General features: G+C 36.3%; 1 long non-coding RNA gene across 1 annotated transcript; it reads left to right on the top strand.

The window, feature by feature from the left end:
- The first annotated feature begins 279 nt into the window (after positions 1-279).
- LOC145157139 (uncharacterized) lies at positions 280-2,045 on the top strand. The gene is made up of 3 exons (XR_013737111.1): positions 280-430; positions 521-605; positions 1,980-2,045. It is a non-coding gene; the product is annotated as an uncharacterized LOC145157139 (long non-coding RNA).
- The last annotated feature ends 15,159 nt before the right edge of the window (positions 2,046-17,204 follow it).

Raw genomic sequence — 17,204 nt, 5'->3', positions numbered from 1 at the left:
CGTTTTAACTCCGTTTTTCATTATTTTAACGTGGGATTTTCACCCAAAACTTTATTTTATAAACTAAGGCCCCAAAATATATAAATCTCCAGGGTTTTTATAAAAATGTATTAAAAGAATTGGTGGTTGGACTAATTATTGAGGGAATATTTGCTTTTCCTTATTTTATAACAAAAGCAAGCCACCACCACCTCACTCTATGATCATCCACTCTTTCCCACTACTCCTTGTCACCTTAGTGGACCTTTACACCCAATCTCCAGCTCTTCCCATGTTCTAAGAGCTGGAGGATTGATCCTCTCTCCTCATTCTCCATAAAGTTCTTTCATTCTACACTTAGCAACCAAAGGACACTCTCCAAAATTCTCTCATCTTTTCTCTCAATTTCAAGAACTTCAAGGCTTTCTCCAGGGATTTCTTCCTTCAATTAGTAAGTATCTTCATCATTCACATAATTATTAAACTCCATTCTACTCAAATCATTGATATCTTACACAAATTCCATCTTATTCGGTGTTAGATTCTCGAATCATCAAGACATCTTCTTAGTGTTCTTGGGTTGAACCCTTCCTCTATCTCACTTTCATCTACTGAAATCACATAAGGTGAGTTCATACCCATACATTTACATGTTTTTCTTAAGTTTTAAGGGGGGAATACAAGTAAAATCATCAAGAACACAATTAAACTTTTTCTAACAGATTGCATCAGAAAAGATGGACGTTAATCACGGACTGTTTTGGTCAACTTAAATATTTTAGTTTTCAAAACTGTTTCAGGTGCAAGTAGTTCAAACTCTTAGCTTTAAAATGACTACTTGCACATCTCCAAATGATTTTTCTACAATTAATGGTGATTTTTACAAAACTGCCTGTCATTTCAGAGGCAAACCCGGACCAGTCTGTGATTATGAACCTTTTCACCTCTGTTAGAGATCACTAAAAATCATGATAAAATTTACGAACAAACTAGACTCATATTCCAAACTCTCAAAATTTGCGGATTTGGATTTAGAGCTTTGATGATTTTTCTATAAATTTTCTAAGAACGGTAACAGAAACTGTTTTTAACGAAAAGTTGCTGTTAATTTCATTTCACCTTGTAACATGTTGAGCAAGGTGTATATCTTTATGTGATTATATGTTACTGCAATATATGACATTTTATCTTAATATTTAGACACACATCAGTTTACAAATGGATTTGGTCATATAAAATATAAAGAATAACAAGTGATTATAATCAAAGTACAATCGATACATTCAAACATTAAATAAACTATTTTGAATATAGTTTGCATACATTACCACGTACTACCCTTGGTTGATAAACTATAATAGGTATAGTTTATGATACATTACATAACACATACATTTAAAAAGGGTACATTTATACAAAGGATATTTTCATTAAGCAAGGTACGGCCATACGGTACCAAGTTTTCATAACACGTAATTCCGTTAATGACTTTGTGAGACATTTACTTCAAATTACCATTAAGTCCTATATTGTAACCAGAGTCTCCTTGAGGGAGAGCGTGATACTTGTGTATAGATCTATATTGGGTTTGACAAACCCACACCTAAGCTGCATGCAACAGCTAGACCGGCAGGTCTGGGGTGACAAATGTCATAACATTTCCGACGCCTGAAGAACGTCGTTTCAGGCCAACTAGGTCATAGCATGGTTATAATAACTCACATAAAGTATTAATAAACGTTGGAATTTACGGGAACTTCATTAAAATTTAACGAGTTTATGTCGATTTAAACTTGCATTGTTTTACTATAAATATGACAAATTACTTGTACATTTCGGTCTTTGGGTTTTAAGACTACATTTACACATTAAGGAAAATATTGGATTTTCTAACACAAATACTACTTTCACAAACGAAAGGCTTTTAATAATACCAAACAAAAGCTTATGAACTCACCAACCTTTGTGTTGACACTTTTTCAAACAACTTGTATTCTCAGGAAATCATTAAACAGGTAATCAAGTGCTTTTGAGGATGGGACGCTAAGGCGTCTACTATTTCATATTTTGTCAACATATTGTAATTGATTCGTAAACATGTAATTCATACAATGATGTAACTTTTTCAATTATATATATGTTGGTTGTGTTTGCTTGAATTACTATTACAATTGTTGTTATGATACTATACATGAAGTCCTCCACCCCCGGACGTTTCCGCCATCCTTGATTTGGGGGTGTGACACAAAAGATGGAGACTTGATGAGATAATGAGCTCCAGAGACCTTGATCAACCCCCTTTTAATGTATTTTGTAGAGTAAAGTCATAAAAATCCAATCTTGGACGTTAGAAGCAAGACATGCATGAGTTATGAGCTTTATGAGGAAAGAGGATGAGTATTTGGAGTGTTCGTGACCTAATAAACAATGCAAAGGCTTAAAGTCACTCACTTTATGGAGTAAGGGCCATTAGAGAGCCCACATCTGGGGTTTGAGGTAATGTCTTAACTGATTAAGACCAAGTGAGTAGAAAGAGTGAATCTGGGGAGTACGCTGAGCGTAATTCCTGTACGCCCCGCGTACTGCCCCAGTGTCCCCGATGGCCAATCTGGATTCGTGAGTACGCTGAGCGTACCAAGAGAGGTACGTCGCGTAACCTCACTGTGGACTTATGGGCTAAGTCTCATTTTGGGCCTTGAGTGTTGGGCCTGGAGTTTGGGCTCGTTGAAATAGAGTTTCGGACCAGAGGATTATGTATAGGTGCTTTGGACCCTTGGGTTGGGCTTGCCAATTAGATTGAGAATTGGGCCTTGGGAGAGCCCATTTGTTATTGGGCCTTAGTGGGCCCAATGGGTTTTAGGTCATTGATGGGCTGGTTAGTGGACTACCTTTAGACCTAATGAGTGAGAGTTTGGACTTAGTTTCTAATTGGGATAATAGTGGGTTTGGCACAGAGTTAGTGGTCGGTGCGTAGCAGCAGCGTTTATAGGGGTTGTTCATCATCCGAGGTGAGTCTTCTCACTATGCTTACCATGAGCGGTATTTTATGTGCTTATTTGTGTATTGTGATATTCTGCATTATGTCTCTGTGATTTATGTCGAGTATTGTTATTATGAGCTTATTGGGTTAGGACCGGAGGGTCCACCTGAGTTCTGGGACCGGAGGGTCCCACTGAGACACGTTGACCGGAGGGTCTTATCTGAGTATAGCCATGAGAGGCTATTGAGATGTGTGTGGTATTTTGGGGAACTCACTAAGCTTCGTGCTTACCGTGTTACATGTTAAACCAAAAATACATATTAAGACAAACCATGACGCCAAAACTATAATTTACGCTTAGTAATATATTTCCACATATTTTCCCTAAGAACTCTGGTCAAATAAGAATGATTAATTTCATAAGAAGGTTAAGATGTACACCATTTGGTATCAGAGCCTTGGTTTGAGGGATTCGGATGCACCTTCGGGTATATATGGACTCAAACTGAGGAGTTGAGAAAAATTTTCAAAAGAAATGATTTTTCTAAAACGAGCAAGAATTTCTAAGAGAAAAACGAGAAGGAGCAGTGTGTACAATCAGCCAAAGCCCGAACGGTGATTTCCCAAAATACCCTTACTTATTTGTGTTATGAGTTATTATTGAGATATTAGTGATGCATGCTAGATGATAGGCTAGGTATTTCATATTCTAGGGCTAAAGTTGCCTGATTTGTGATGCCTTAGCCTAGGAATTTTGCTATCTGTGATGTGCTTTGAGTATGTGCGGAGTAAGAGTATCCAGCAGATATCTTTTAGAGATAACTTGAGTAGAGGAGTAATCTAGGAGAGATACCTAGATGAGCAGTTGAGAAGCCTACTGAGAGAGTAGTTAGATATCCGCGAGGGGGTAGAGTTTCTTGAGTTCGGTGATACCTTTTGAGTGTTAGTGGAGTAGTAACCTAGATTGGTTTTATGTGTTTGTAGAGATTATTCGATGCCCGAATGCTGTTTGATTCGTGCTTTGTGGAACTCTTGATGATGGGATTCAGCTACTAAGTGAATATGACGATATTCAGGAGGTAGATGACTGGCATCATAAGGAGTTCTTTAGCAGCTGATGGCAGAGAAGTGAGGGAACCTAGGAAGAGCCTAGGGTGTGGCCTTAGTTAGATGGGTACGCTTATAGAGGAGAGTATTCACTGGGAAGTGACCAGGTTTAGCGGGATTGGTGATCGAGAAGGTTGAGGAGCTACTTAGGAATTCTGGGACGATCCGTGTGGAAAGTATGGGTAGATGTGGCAGGTAGTATGGGCCCGTACTACTGAAAGCAGAGGACCCGTACTTGAAACAGGGAGAATACCAGAGGTTCTAAGTAGCAGATTGAGAGGAGATAACATGGTTCGGGTACCATGATTCATAGCAGATTGAGAGGAGATAACATGGTTCTGGTACCATGATTCATAGCAGATTGAGGGGTGACCACATGGTTCGAGTACCATGATTCGTGGCGGTTAGTGCTTCTGGTTTTACCAGTTGTCCCGTGGTGGTTGATTAGTCTGAGATCAGGTGATAGAGTGTGGGGCCAGAGGGCCATGTCGAGAAAGTTTTAATGGAGTATACCTTGAAAGGGAGATTGAGTTCGTTTCCGAGAGACTTATTGGTGAGATGCCAGTTGGAGCCGCAAGGCTTGGGGATGAGTAGAGATGATGCTTATTGGAGGAACGAGGTTTGAGTCGAGCCATCGGCTGATGGATGATATGTCACCTTCTGTGGAAAGAGTTGCGTTGTTCCCGTTTCCTGGGAGAAGCGAAGGAGATATCGAGTTTCCGATTTTAGAGTTTGGAGGTAAACCCTGTGGGGTAGCATTGGTGGTGACATTTTCATCGGAGTATTTGGGCAGTTTGTCTGCTGTGAGGTATTTCTTGTGCCATGGAGTCATTAGTGGAGGCTGAGATGGAAGAGACCCGGGAAGGTGCCTTTTTTAGTGTGGCATGCATTTAGCAGCAGTTTCAGGTGGTCAAGAGGAATATATCGGGGCGGTGGCCCTCGTTGTTATGTTGTGTATCGGTTGTGAAAGTGAGGCCTTGTGCTTGGATGATGATTCCCGTGCTGGGAGGCTGGTCGAGGAGTCAGAGACGAGGTGTGTGATAGTGCATTATTTCCGGACTGAGGGTCAGGATTTTCGGAACAGTTGAGGTGTCCGGTGGTATATCGGTCAAAGATTTTGAGATGACTAGAGGCAGTCGCGCTGGGAGGATTTTGAGATTTGGTCTGAGTTACGGGATATTCGGAGTTGCTTGGTTTCCTTCGGGAAGATCATTGAGTGTTTTCATGGTATGTTCCCAGAGTCAAGAGTAATGTACCTGGTGAAACAGTCCACGGAGTAAATTGTTGGTATGCGTCTGGTAATGGTTCGAACCCTGAGTGGGGGAGAACTGGGTATTCAATTAAGAAGATCAGCAATTCGTTCAAGTATGGTTAGAGAGCTGATTATGGAGGTATGCGGTGCGGACACATGAAACCTGGGATATTGGTGGATGCGGTGAGGTACGAGGCGGGATGATGTATCAGTATGTGCTTAAGGAAGGATGAGTGAATCCACGACAGGTGGCCGTTGGTCAGAGGATTTATTATGGCTAGAGATTTTTCGGGTTGCAAATGTTGAGTTTGAGGCGGTTGGGTCGCTGTGTTCAGGGTGCAATAGCTGAGATTCGCAGGTATAAGTATATATTGGAATCTATACCCCAGAAGAGAGCATTATTTGGTTTGTCGACCAATTTTAGAGTCGGTATGAGTAGTTCCTATGGACGATGATCAGTAGAGGGTGGAGCTTCGGATTTTCGTCAACGCATGTTCAGTCGTTGACGATTCCTCCGTGTTTCAATTTGGGAGATGGGAGTATTTCGAGGTTTCGAGTTGTGTAAGTGAAAGATCAGTGGTAAAGGCAAGATCGCGTGAGACGCTGTGATGGTGTACCGAGGTACCCGAGTATGATGTCCTAATTTTTGGTAATGTTAGGACTCGAGTTGTAAGATGACGAGTGGAGTACCGAGTGATTTTGTTCCCGTGGGAACCCATCAGTTAATTGTCGCCGGTGTGAGACTGTCTAAGGGTGTATATGTGCTGAGACTAGTGCCTTGCCTGCAAGAACTTACATCAGGAGTGGTGGTGCATAAGCTGGGTGGGTGTAAGCACCTATCTATGTTGAGCTGCGGAGCATGAATTAGTGAACTCAGTGTGGTGATGACTTGATGATGAGAATATGAGGGATAAGAGAGCAAGTGATCCGGGTGGGGGTATTCTCTTGGGATTATCAGGAGAAACTGTGGAGTGAGCCCATGGTGAGCCAGTGGGAGAGAGTGTCGTGATACTACGGGGAGCCGTAGTGTTCACTAGATAGTGGGAGAGTGTTGTGATACTGTGGGGAGTCATGGTATTCACTAGTCAGCTAAAGAGTGTCGTGATACTGCGGGGAGCTGTAATATTCACTGGTTAGAGAGAGAGTGTTGTGATACTACGGGGAGCCATAGCATTCACGAGTCAGTGAGAGAGTATCGCAAGTCTATGGGGGAGACCGTAGCGCTAAGTAGTCGAAAAGGGTGAATATTGTTTAACGGAGAGCTGTAGTATTCACTACTCAGAGTATGGCGCAGAGGAGTTCTTAGGCTTGGGTAGCCTTACCGCTTGAGTCTTCGGGAGCCTGTTGCCAAACCAGGGGCGAGACGGGGGTCTCCGTGTCAGTCGGGAATTATTATATCTCAGGTTGAGTAGGGATTATTATAATCGGAAGGAATTGGAGAGATGGTGTGTGCGTAATCCGCGAATTTTGGGTCATGAGTTGAGTACCAGATTGGAAATGAGTGATTCCAATTCTGCTGTTGAACCAGACTCTCGAGCTCGAGTCTAGAACCATTCGTGTATTTGATCAGGCGAGACGCGGTTTCGGATTCGTGGATGGGTTTCATTTTGGAGGGGAAGTATTGACATCCATTTGATATCTTAGGCCAGAGTGGATCAATTTCGTTGGTACGAGAAGTACCGCGAGATGCAGGGAACCAGTGGGTGGTAGACGACAGAGTTCGGAGGTGAGGCGATTTTAGATGAGTTGTAGCTTTCGCTTGGGGTAAAGCGAACTTCGTGACTTGTGTGTGTCACTATGAGCCGAGATAGTTATTGAGAGTTGAAAGTCGGTAAGTCATTTTTGGGCGTGCAGTGGGTAACCTTTGGAGGTTCAACTTGTTGGGTCGGAGTCGACCTGGTGCTCAGTGTTGGAAGGGACAATTGAGAGGAGCTGGGGCTTATGTTTAAGAGAATCAGAGGATCGTTTCGAGCTGTCTTCACCGTTTTCTTGCGCCCGAGGGCAGATTTTTGAGGATCATTCCTTCAGCAGAGTTCTAATAGTTGTTCAGGCGGGGGGTCCTTAGGGGATTATGACCTTTCCGTTTCTTTTGAGTTGCGATCGGGGTCGATTAGAGAATCAGAGATGGAAGAGCATTCTTAGAACCTGCTAGTCGATGGGCGATTAGCAGGATGATGTTTTGCGAGAGTGGTTTGGCAGGGAGATAGACCACTAAAGTTTCAAGATCTGGAGAGACAGATCGAGTATCGCAGCGGCGGTTGGGTCTGTTTTTCTTCGGGGACGGGAGTTCCCGTTGGGTCCAGGTGTCTTTGGAGGAGATTGTTGAATGATTTGAGTCCCCTTCAGTGGTGCTTCGTAGGTTTTGGGTTCGATCTTTGTAATGATAAGGAACGATTTCGAGGGTGAAATCTAATTCAAGTGGGGGAGAATTGTAACAGCCTGTTTCGGGTCGTCAGTGGTTAGGGTTCGTGTGCTGCAACCCGGACATGAGGAAGTCTCGGGGTTGCGACGAGTTGCTAGAAGCTTAGGGCATATCGTCACCTTTCCGTGGGTTTGAGGTTCATGGGAATCAAGGTTATATCGAGGAAGTAATGGAAGTTTGAAGTTGTGGCAAGATAAGTCCCTTATTTGAGAAATGTGGCAGCTGAGTACGCTGGGCGTACATATGTGTACGCTTAGCGTACTCGTGTGCGTGATTTTCAAGCGGAGTCACCTAGTACGTTGGGCGTACTAGGCACAGAGTGGAAACCCAAATTGTTGGTGAGTTCCCTATATAAAGGATATGATGGCCTCATTCCTGGCCACCATTCCCAGACACCAAACCCTCCTAACCCCAAATCATCGTTCTTATAGCTTGTGAGTGCATTTGAGAGCTTGTGAGTGTAATCTTGTGTTCTTGAAGTGGAGAAGAATCCTTGGTGAAGAAGGAGTGTGAGTCCAGGCTTTTGGATCTGAGCTTAGCTGTGTGGAAAGCTTCTCATAGAGGTATAAAGCTTCAAGCTTTCTCACTCTTTTGATTTGTGCATTTATATGGAGTATTTTAGGGTTTTGTCCCAAAAGATGGAGACTTGATGAGATAATGAGCTCCAGAGACCTTGATCAACCCCCTTTTAGTGTATTTTATGGAGTAAAGTCATAAAAATCCAATCTTGGACGTTAGAAGCAAGCCATGCATGAGTTATGAGCTTTATAAGGAAAGAGGATGAGTGTTTGGAGTGTTTGTGACCTAATCAGCCATGCAAAGGCTTAAAGTCAGTGACTTTATGGAGTAAGGGCCATTAGAGAGCCCAGATCTGGGGTTTGAGGTAATGTCTTAACTGATTAAGACCATGTGAGTAGAAAGAGTGAATCTGGGGAGTACACTGAGCGTAATTCCTGTACTCCCCGCGTACTACCCCAGTGTCCCCGATGGCCAATCTGGATTCGTGAGTACGTTGAGCGTACCAAGAGAAGTACGCCCCACATAACCTCACTGTGGACTTATGGGCTAAGTCTCATTTTGGGCCTTGAGTGTTGGGCCTGGAGTTTGGGCTTGTTGAAATAGAGTTTCAGACCAGAGGATTATGTATAGGTGCTTTGGGCCCTTGGGTTGGGCTTGCCAATTATATTGAGAATTGGGCCTTGGGAGAGCCCATTTGTTATTGGGCCTTGGTGGGCCCAATGGGTTTTAGGTCATTGATGGGCTGGTTAGTGGACTACCTTTAGACCTAATGAGTGAGAGTTTTGACTTAGTTTCTAATTGGGATAATTGTGGGTTTGGCACAGAGTTAGTGGCCGGTGCGTAGCAGCAGCGTTTATCCTTGTGTGACTGAGATGTTTTATGTGCTTATTTGTGTATTGTGATATTCTGCATTATGTCTCTGTGATTTATGCCGAGTATTGTTATTATGAGCTTATTGGGTTAGGACCGGAGGGTCCACCTGAGTTCTGGGACCGGAGGGTCCCACTGAGACACATTTGTCGGAAGGTCTTATATGAGTATAGACATGAGAGGCTACTGAGATGTGTGTGGTATTTTGGGGAACTCACTAAGCTTTGTGCTTACCGTGTTATGTGTTATGTGTTTCAGGTTTTTCTCAGGATTGCGGGAAGGCACCGGCTCGATTGTACATACCAGAGAAAGAGTTATGTTTTGAGGATTCTGGATTATTCAACAAACAATTATGAAGATGTGTTTTGTAAACTAAATAAATGTGATTTTGTGAAATACATTATGAGATTTATATGAATTTAAAATGAAATTTTTGTTTGGAAATTTACGGTATTACATGTTAAACCAAAAATACATATTAAGACAAACCATGACGCCAAAACTATAATTTACGCTTAGTAATATATTTCCACATATTTTTCCTAAGAACTCTGGTCAAATAAGAATGATTAATTTCATAAGAAGGTTAAGATGTACACCATTTGCATATTTTTTTTGACAAATCAACGAAACTAACCATTAAATGATATAAAAGTAACATGATTTGTAAAAAAAATCGAAAAAATGCCTTAATGATTCATTTTTTTACCAAGTCAAGTTTTGATTCATTTTCGGACATTTTTAATGAATCATTGATGTGTTTTTTTTTGAATTTTTGTTGCGAATCATGTTATTTTTACACTAATGATTCATTTCGTTAGTTCGTAAAAAAAATATGCAAAATGATACACTTTCTAACCTTTGTTATCAAAACGAGTGCATATAAGAAACTCATGTTTAAATTTTGACCCATTATTGTTAGGTGAAAAGTTTAAATATGGACCGTTAAATTAGAGATCATAATAACTATAATTTACTCTTAGAAATACATTTCCACTTATTTGTCCTAAGAACCCGGATCAAATAAGAATGAGTAATTTCATAAGGAGGGTAAGATGTACATCATTTGCATATTTTTTAGACAACTAAAAAAATTAACCATTAGATGATATAAAAATAACATAATTTGTAAAAGAGAAATTTAATATCCTCTTATATTTCTTTCCTACTTATCTTCCTATCCATGTCAAATGTTGACATATGTCGTATTTAATGCAATTTTATTCCACTTGTCACTATTTAATACGGGGGATAATGACTTAAAAGGGTAATATATTTTTTGATTTGTACACATTTAGTCACTGATTTTTTTTACGTCCACATTTACCCCTTAAACTTGTTAAACTGTACACATTTAGTCCTTATGACTGGCTACTCCACGTTAGCCGGTAAAAATGACTTAATAGGGTAATATATTTCTCACTTTGTGCACATTTAGTCCTTAATATTTTTGTATACATTTAGTCCTTAATATTTTTTTGGTGTAAAATAAGTCAATTTTGTTTTTGTACTCATTCAGTACTTATGAATGATTTCTTTAGGTTTTTCTCACGACATCTTACGTGGGATAGCCACATGGTGGTGGGATAGGTTGAGGTGGTCCTGCTATGTGTTTTAGGCCAAGATACCTGGTGCGGGCGAGCTGTAAGCTATAGGCACGGAGGCTCGAGAAGAGCAGTTGGGTTAAGGCGGCATGCCGATAAACCCTGGGTATTCCAGTCCGATGACTGATTGGACCTGTTGAATGTTGGCATTTCAGTCTGATGATTGATTGGGCCAAGGTATTCCAATCTGATGAGTGTGGGCCCGTTATGCATGATAATACGTTTGTTGTATCGGGTATTTTGGGGGAAACTCACTAAACTTTGTGCTTACCCATTGGTTTATGTTTTCAGGTTCTATTATTGATCGTAGGAAGGCGAAGGGATGACTGTACACACTCATCAACAATATTGAGGATTCCGCGTTTCATATATTACTCTGATTTTCGATAAATGTATTTTGGAATAAACATTTTTTTCTTAATAATGAATTTATAATTAGGGACTTTTACCTTATTTAAAAATGAAAATTTTTGTTTGTGAAAATGAGACGTTACACATAAACATCAACAGCCCTACACACTTCATCAATTATTGTCTCACGTAAGATGTCGTGAGAAAAACCTAAAGAAATCATTCATAAGTACTGAATGAGTACAAAAACAAAAATAACTTATTTTGAAACAAAAAATATTAAAGACTAAATGTGTACAAAAATATTAAGGACTAAATGTGTACAAAATGAGAAATATATTACCCGATTAAGTCATTTTTCCCGGCTAACTTGGAGTAACCGGTCATAAGAACTGAATGTGTACAATTTAACAAGTTGAAGGGGTAAATGTCGACGAAAAAAAAAACTCAGTGACCAAATGTGTACAAATCGAAAAATATATTAGCTTTTTAAGTCATTATCCCTTAATATGGATAGGAGGATAAGTAGGAAGAAAATGTATGAGAATACTTAATTTCTCTTTGTAAAAAAATCCAAAAAAATGCATTAATGATTGTACTGGGTCAAGTTTCGATTTACTTTTCGGACATTTTTAGTGAATAATTGGAAAAATGAATCATTGATGTGTTTTTTGAATTTTGTTGTGAATCATGTTATTTTTACACTGTTTAATGATTCATTTCTTTAGTTCGCAAAAAAATATTTAAAATGATGCACTTTCTAACATTTGTTATCAAACCTATTCGTTTTAACTGGATTTATACCTTGTGTCCTATTTTGACCCATTATTGTTAGGTGAAAAGCTTAAATATGGACCATTAAGTTAGAGATCATAATAACTAAAAATTTATTATTTGAAAATTTTTCTTTAACATTATTATTTGTTGTTTAAAAGATATATCTTTTACAATTGTAAAACATTTTTTTTAACAGCGAGGTTAGCGGTTAGAAATTAATATCACAAAATTGTTCACGTCTGGATTAGAATTCGAGACTTCCAATCTAAAAGACAAAACCTCCCAACCAGGTGAGCTAGTCCCACATTGGCTACAATTGTAAATCATTATTAATCTATTTTAAACAAAATTATTATACATAACTCGTAATTTAATACGGTTGTATTTTGTAACATAACTTTTTTTGTTATTGAATTTTATGGATGTTGATCACATAGTTATTAGATATAAAAACTTATTAACTTTAATGTGTTTGATTATGTTTTCTAATGATACAAATATTAAAATTAAAAATTAAATTATTAAGTTTTAAAAAAACGGTTTTTACGGTTTTTAATGATTTCTATGATTTTCATTTTTCTACCCTATGACAATCTCATAATATATAACTTATCGACTGTGGTACCAATACCAATGACAATGAGACAGGCATACCCTATAATCTTATACTAGTATTTTTAAGCAATTAAAAAAAGATTAAAAAAAAGGAACAACTATTGCATTTTCTGACAAATTCAAATAAAGAAAATGCTGGATATTCATTTTCCCACGAATGATGTATCCGAAGAGAGTACGAATGATGTATCCGAACTCCGAAGAGAGTAACTTAGAGAAATTACATTTCACGCGTGGATGTTTGCAATTTCAACGAAAGTGCCCCTATTCTTTTTTTCCTTTTATTAGTTAATTTTCTGTTTTCCTTTTTCAATAACAATCAATCGATTTCATATATTTTATATGTTAAAAGATTTATGCAAATGATATTTTACAAAAATTGACAAAAATACCCTAATTTTTAAAAGTTTGTTTTAAGATTTAGAAAAAAATATGTAAATGACTGAAATGTTATTTATTTTCGCTAGGAGCATTGCCAAAAAATAGCAATAGTCCTTCAAAAACACAAAGCGACGTCGTGACATATTTATAGAACTTTTGCTATTTTCGCAATGGTCCATAAGATATAGAAGGCCCATAAATTTTTAACGTCTAAAAACTTAGTAGAGATAATGACCTGTGAGGTAATTATCTTTTCGTCTTGTTCACCTTTAGGTAACTTCATTTTTTTTGTACATATTTGACCATTTAACTTGTTAAATATGTTCAAATGATCAAATATATGCAAAAAAAGAAACTTGTCTAAATGTGAACAATTTTTTTTTTTACAAATTTCTTAAATGTTTTTTATAATTTCTTACAACATTTTTATGATATTTTTTCACATTTTTTTACAAATTTCTTAAAATTTTTTATAATTTCTTACAATATTTTTATAATATTTTTTTTCTTATAGGTTTTTTATAATATAATGTTTTAAACTTTGCTTATAATTTTTTTGTCAACTTTTTTTATTCTTTCATATAATTTTCCTACAAGTGCTTTTAAACCAAATATTTTATAAATGTTTTAAAATTCTCTTACAAGTTTTTTACTTGTTTTTTTTACATTTTCATACAATTTTTCTATAACTTTCATATATTTATTTCTAAACTTTCTTTACAATATTTTTAAAGTGTTTCATAGATTTTGTATGACAATTTAATATTTTTTTATAACATTTTAAAATACTTTCGTTAAATACTAGTTTAAAACGTTGTATTAAAAAAAATTAAAAGTTTATAAACTTCTAAGTAAAAAGCATTAAAAAGTAGGAATAATTTTAAAACATTTACATTATATTGATTTTTTTGTTTTTTTTATTTGGTTAGTAATATTTTCGTTTTAATTTTTTTAAAAACCCTCCATACTTATTGTTACATATTTAATTTATTTAATTTTATTGTTAGATGCTATTACTTTAAAAATATTGTATATGCTTCAAAACAAAAGAAAATATATATATATATATATATATATATATATATATATATATATATATATATATATAAAAGAGGCTATATAAAACATTTCACAAAACAAAAACATATTTATTAGTTAAAAAGTAAAGTTTAAAATTGATAAATATTTAATTAATATTTAAGAAATTATGGATATTTTTAAAATAACGTTTGAAAAAATAATACAAACAAATATGAAAAATTAAATCGCTATTAAAAGTGGAGAAAATGACTTATCAAGGTAATTAACTTTTCGTTGTGTTTAGTTTGCTGAGCTTTGACTCTTAAAAAAAACTTTTCATTTTGTTCACAGTTAGGTAACTTTTTTTTTTGTATACATTTAATCATTTAACTTGTTAATTTGTTCACATATTACCATTGTCACCTGCTATAGCCGGTGATAATGACAATATATAAACATATATAACAAGTTAAATGCTCAAATGTGTACAAAAATAAAAAAGTTGCATAAATATAAACAAAACGACAAAGATGGTTACCTTTGTAAGTCATTTTCCCAAACTTAGTGATCCTATTTTACTTTGCACTATTTAAAAAATATATTTGAAACCATTGTAGGATGGTACTACGAAAATATGTGCTAAGACTAAGAAATTTGCATAAATTCTGATAGTACTTCGAGAATTTCTGATGTTGCTATGAATCTCTGTAAATATGTTTAAGTTTTTTTAAGAAAATATATTTGATTATTTAAGTAGACAGACCACCGGTTCATTTGGCATTACTTTTGACCTATTTCTGAGCCTTTTAGCCCATTTTGCAGGAAGGACAGTGAAATTTATGGTTATTGGGGATTTGGGGTATTTGCTTAATCTTTGTTTAATTTTTTTGGCACAAACTTATGAGATCACACTATTTTTCTCTTTTTTCTGTATCTTTTTTATATACACAACAAACAAATTCTAAGTGTTTTGCAAAGTAGATATAACCTTTTAAAAACTAATCACTTTATTAGATGTATGCATAAAATTTTAAAAACCGACGTATTAAATTTTAATTCATAAATCAATCTTGGCTTATTACTTATTAGTCAACAACTTTATTTCCGTTTTACAGTGAAAAGGTGATTTTTATTTTTTCATTTCAAATCAATAATATAAATTATTGATCTTGTCTTTTCAATTTTTCTTAAATGTTAACGTTGTTGGACTTTTCAACCCCTGAAATAGATTTTCTTTTAAATCATGATTCTGCTTGAATTAGTGACTTTCCCAGGACTCATTTTCAACCATCATGAATAATAATATTCCAAATCCAATGTTTATCACAATATCATTTCACTTTGCGTGTGTGTGGTGGTGGTGGGGGGTGAGGGATTTTAAAGCAAACAACTAACTTTAAAATTTTGTTATCACCGATATGCACTATTCAAATTAAACATCTGAGATTTTTAACGCACAAACATAGTTTTTAGAAAATTGTCAAACTAAAGATGGAACCATAAACACACAATATCGATTAAGATTTTTTTTTTCAGAACCATAGATGCAGAATTGTTCAACACTCACACATCGATCAGAAATTTTTTGAAACCGTATACCAAAAATGAAACTTAATTGATGAAACAAGCAAGGATTAACACTCAGATACCCTTTCAATCGATAATCAAAACCCTAGAATAATATAATTTACTAATATGGCTTAGTTATGTTCATGTATGTGTTCCATAACCCTCCCATAGCCTATGAACACATGCCTCATATTATGACATCATATATTGCATTTGCTTGTAACCGTATAATGTGTACTATATTGTATTCACAAAATGATTTGCAAATGACGTATGAGACAGAGACAAGTTAACTAATTTTTTAATCAGGTTTAAATCATGATCATCACTCATCGGGTAGTAATAGAGACTTGTGTGGTTTGCGTACGTAATGATAACTTGGATAACCCCCAATGAGGAAACGATGTTGTGAATAGAATTCGAGATTGTGTTTACATGTGACACGCTTTGCAAACCCCTCACACGGCACATGTGTGTTGGTTCACATGTAACCTTGTTTGGTGATGTAATGATGTGTGGAGTCCATGCCACCAGGTATGTAATATGCTTTGTGATAGCTACATTGAAGATGTGAGCTTAGATGACATTGGGATTTTGGGATTTTTTCCACATCACACATTGCACTTCATTACAATGTTATTCCCTTATGATGTTTTATGAGTTTTATAATGTTTATAACAATGTACATGTTTATTGCAATGTTTTTTTTTTCAGTAGTGAAACTTTCTTTAACTACAAAGAGTTTTGAGGTTTTTATTAGGTTTTTACATTGTTTAGATTTCATTAGCATCTAAATGCTTTTATAAATGTCCAACCTTAGTAATCCTCAGTACACTCCCCAAGATTATATATTATTTTGATATGTGTTCATATTGAAGTTGTATTTACATTCTTATAGTGATTGTGACGGTATCGTGTACTATTTTATAAATGATTTTTTATTATAAGATTTGATTTATTGAGAGGTTTTCTGCACAAATTTATCCTAAATAATTTTTAAAAGATGTTCAAACTAAACATATGTAATAGATGTCTCGCAACAACAGGGCCGGCCTTACCTTTAAGTTAACTAAACCCTTGCTTAGGGCCCCCAATTCTAAGGGGCCCCACTTAACCTAATTCCTCAAATCTTGATTAGTCGATTCTTCCTTCTTTATTAGCGCACGCTACAAAAATGAGCAACTTTTCTTCTTCATTCTCATGATTCTCAATTCACGGCAGAAACCAATCTGAATTGAATATTGATCGATTCTTGATTAGTCGTTTCTGGAAGTTGTTCTTCTTCCTATGATTCTCCATTTTTAATTGATTGTTCAAAAATCAAAAGTAGGTTGTCAAGAAGACAAGAACTGAAAGTATGAAACATAATGTTCTTCTTCTTATTCTCCATTGTTGATGCTTCTTTCTCTATTAGTCTATTAAGCTTATATTAGATAATTAAAGTAGGGAAATTTTAATTTTAGGTGGAAAATTTCTGGAGAGAGGTTCCGCCATTAATGAGTCTCTTCTCTCCCGAAGAATTGTACGACACTGATTTTGTGTAAAACGTAGGGCTGTGAATCCTATTTCTGCTACAACTGCTTCTCTTGGAGGTGAGTGCGACTTTTACTCATTTTGTTCCTCTTCCTTCTCATGCAAGCAACTAAATGTTGAAACGAAGTGATTACGGAGGGTTAAACTAGCTTTGCCTTTGATTAAGAATTAAATTCGTTAAGATAAAGTTTGGATTAAAGCCTCGTTCATTACTTACTAGGTGTT

The sequence above is a fragment of the Lactuca virosa genome, chromosome 2 (assembly GCF_052849685.1).
Source record: "Lactuca virosa cultivar CGN04683 chromosome 2, Lactuca_virosa_CGN04683_v6, whole genome shotgun sequence".
Taxonomy (NCBI): Eukaryota; Viridiplantae; Streptophyta; class Magnoliopsida; order Asterales; family Asteraceae; genus Lactuca; species Lactuca virosa.
The sequence above is the reverse complement of the archived record's forward strand: the minus strand, read 5'-3'. Positions and strand labels throughout refer to the sequence as shown.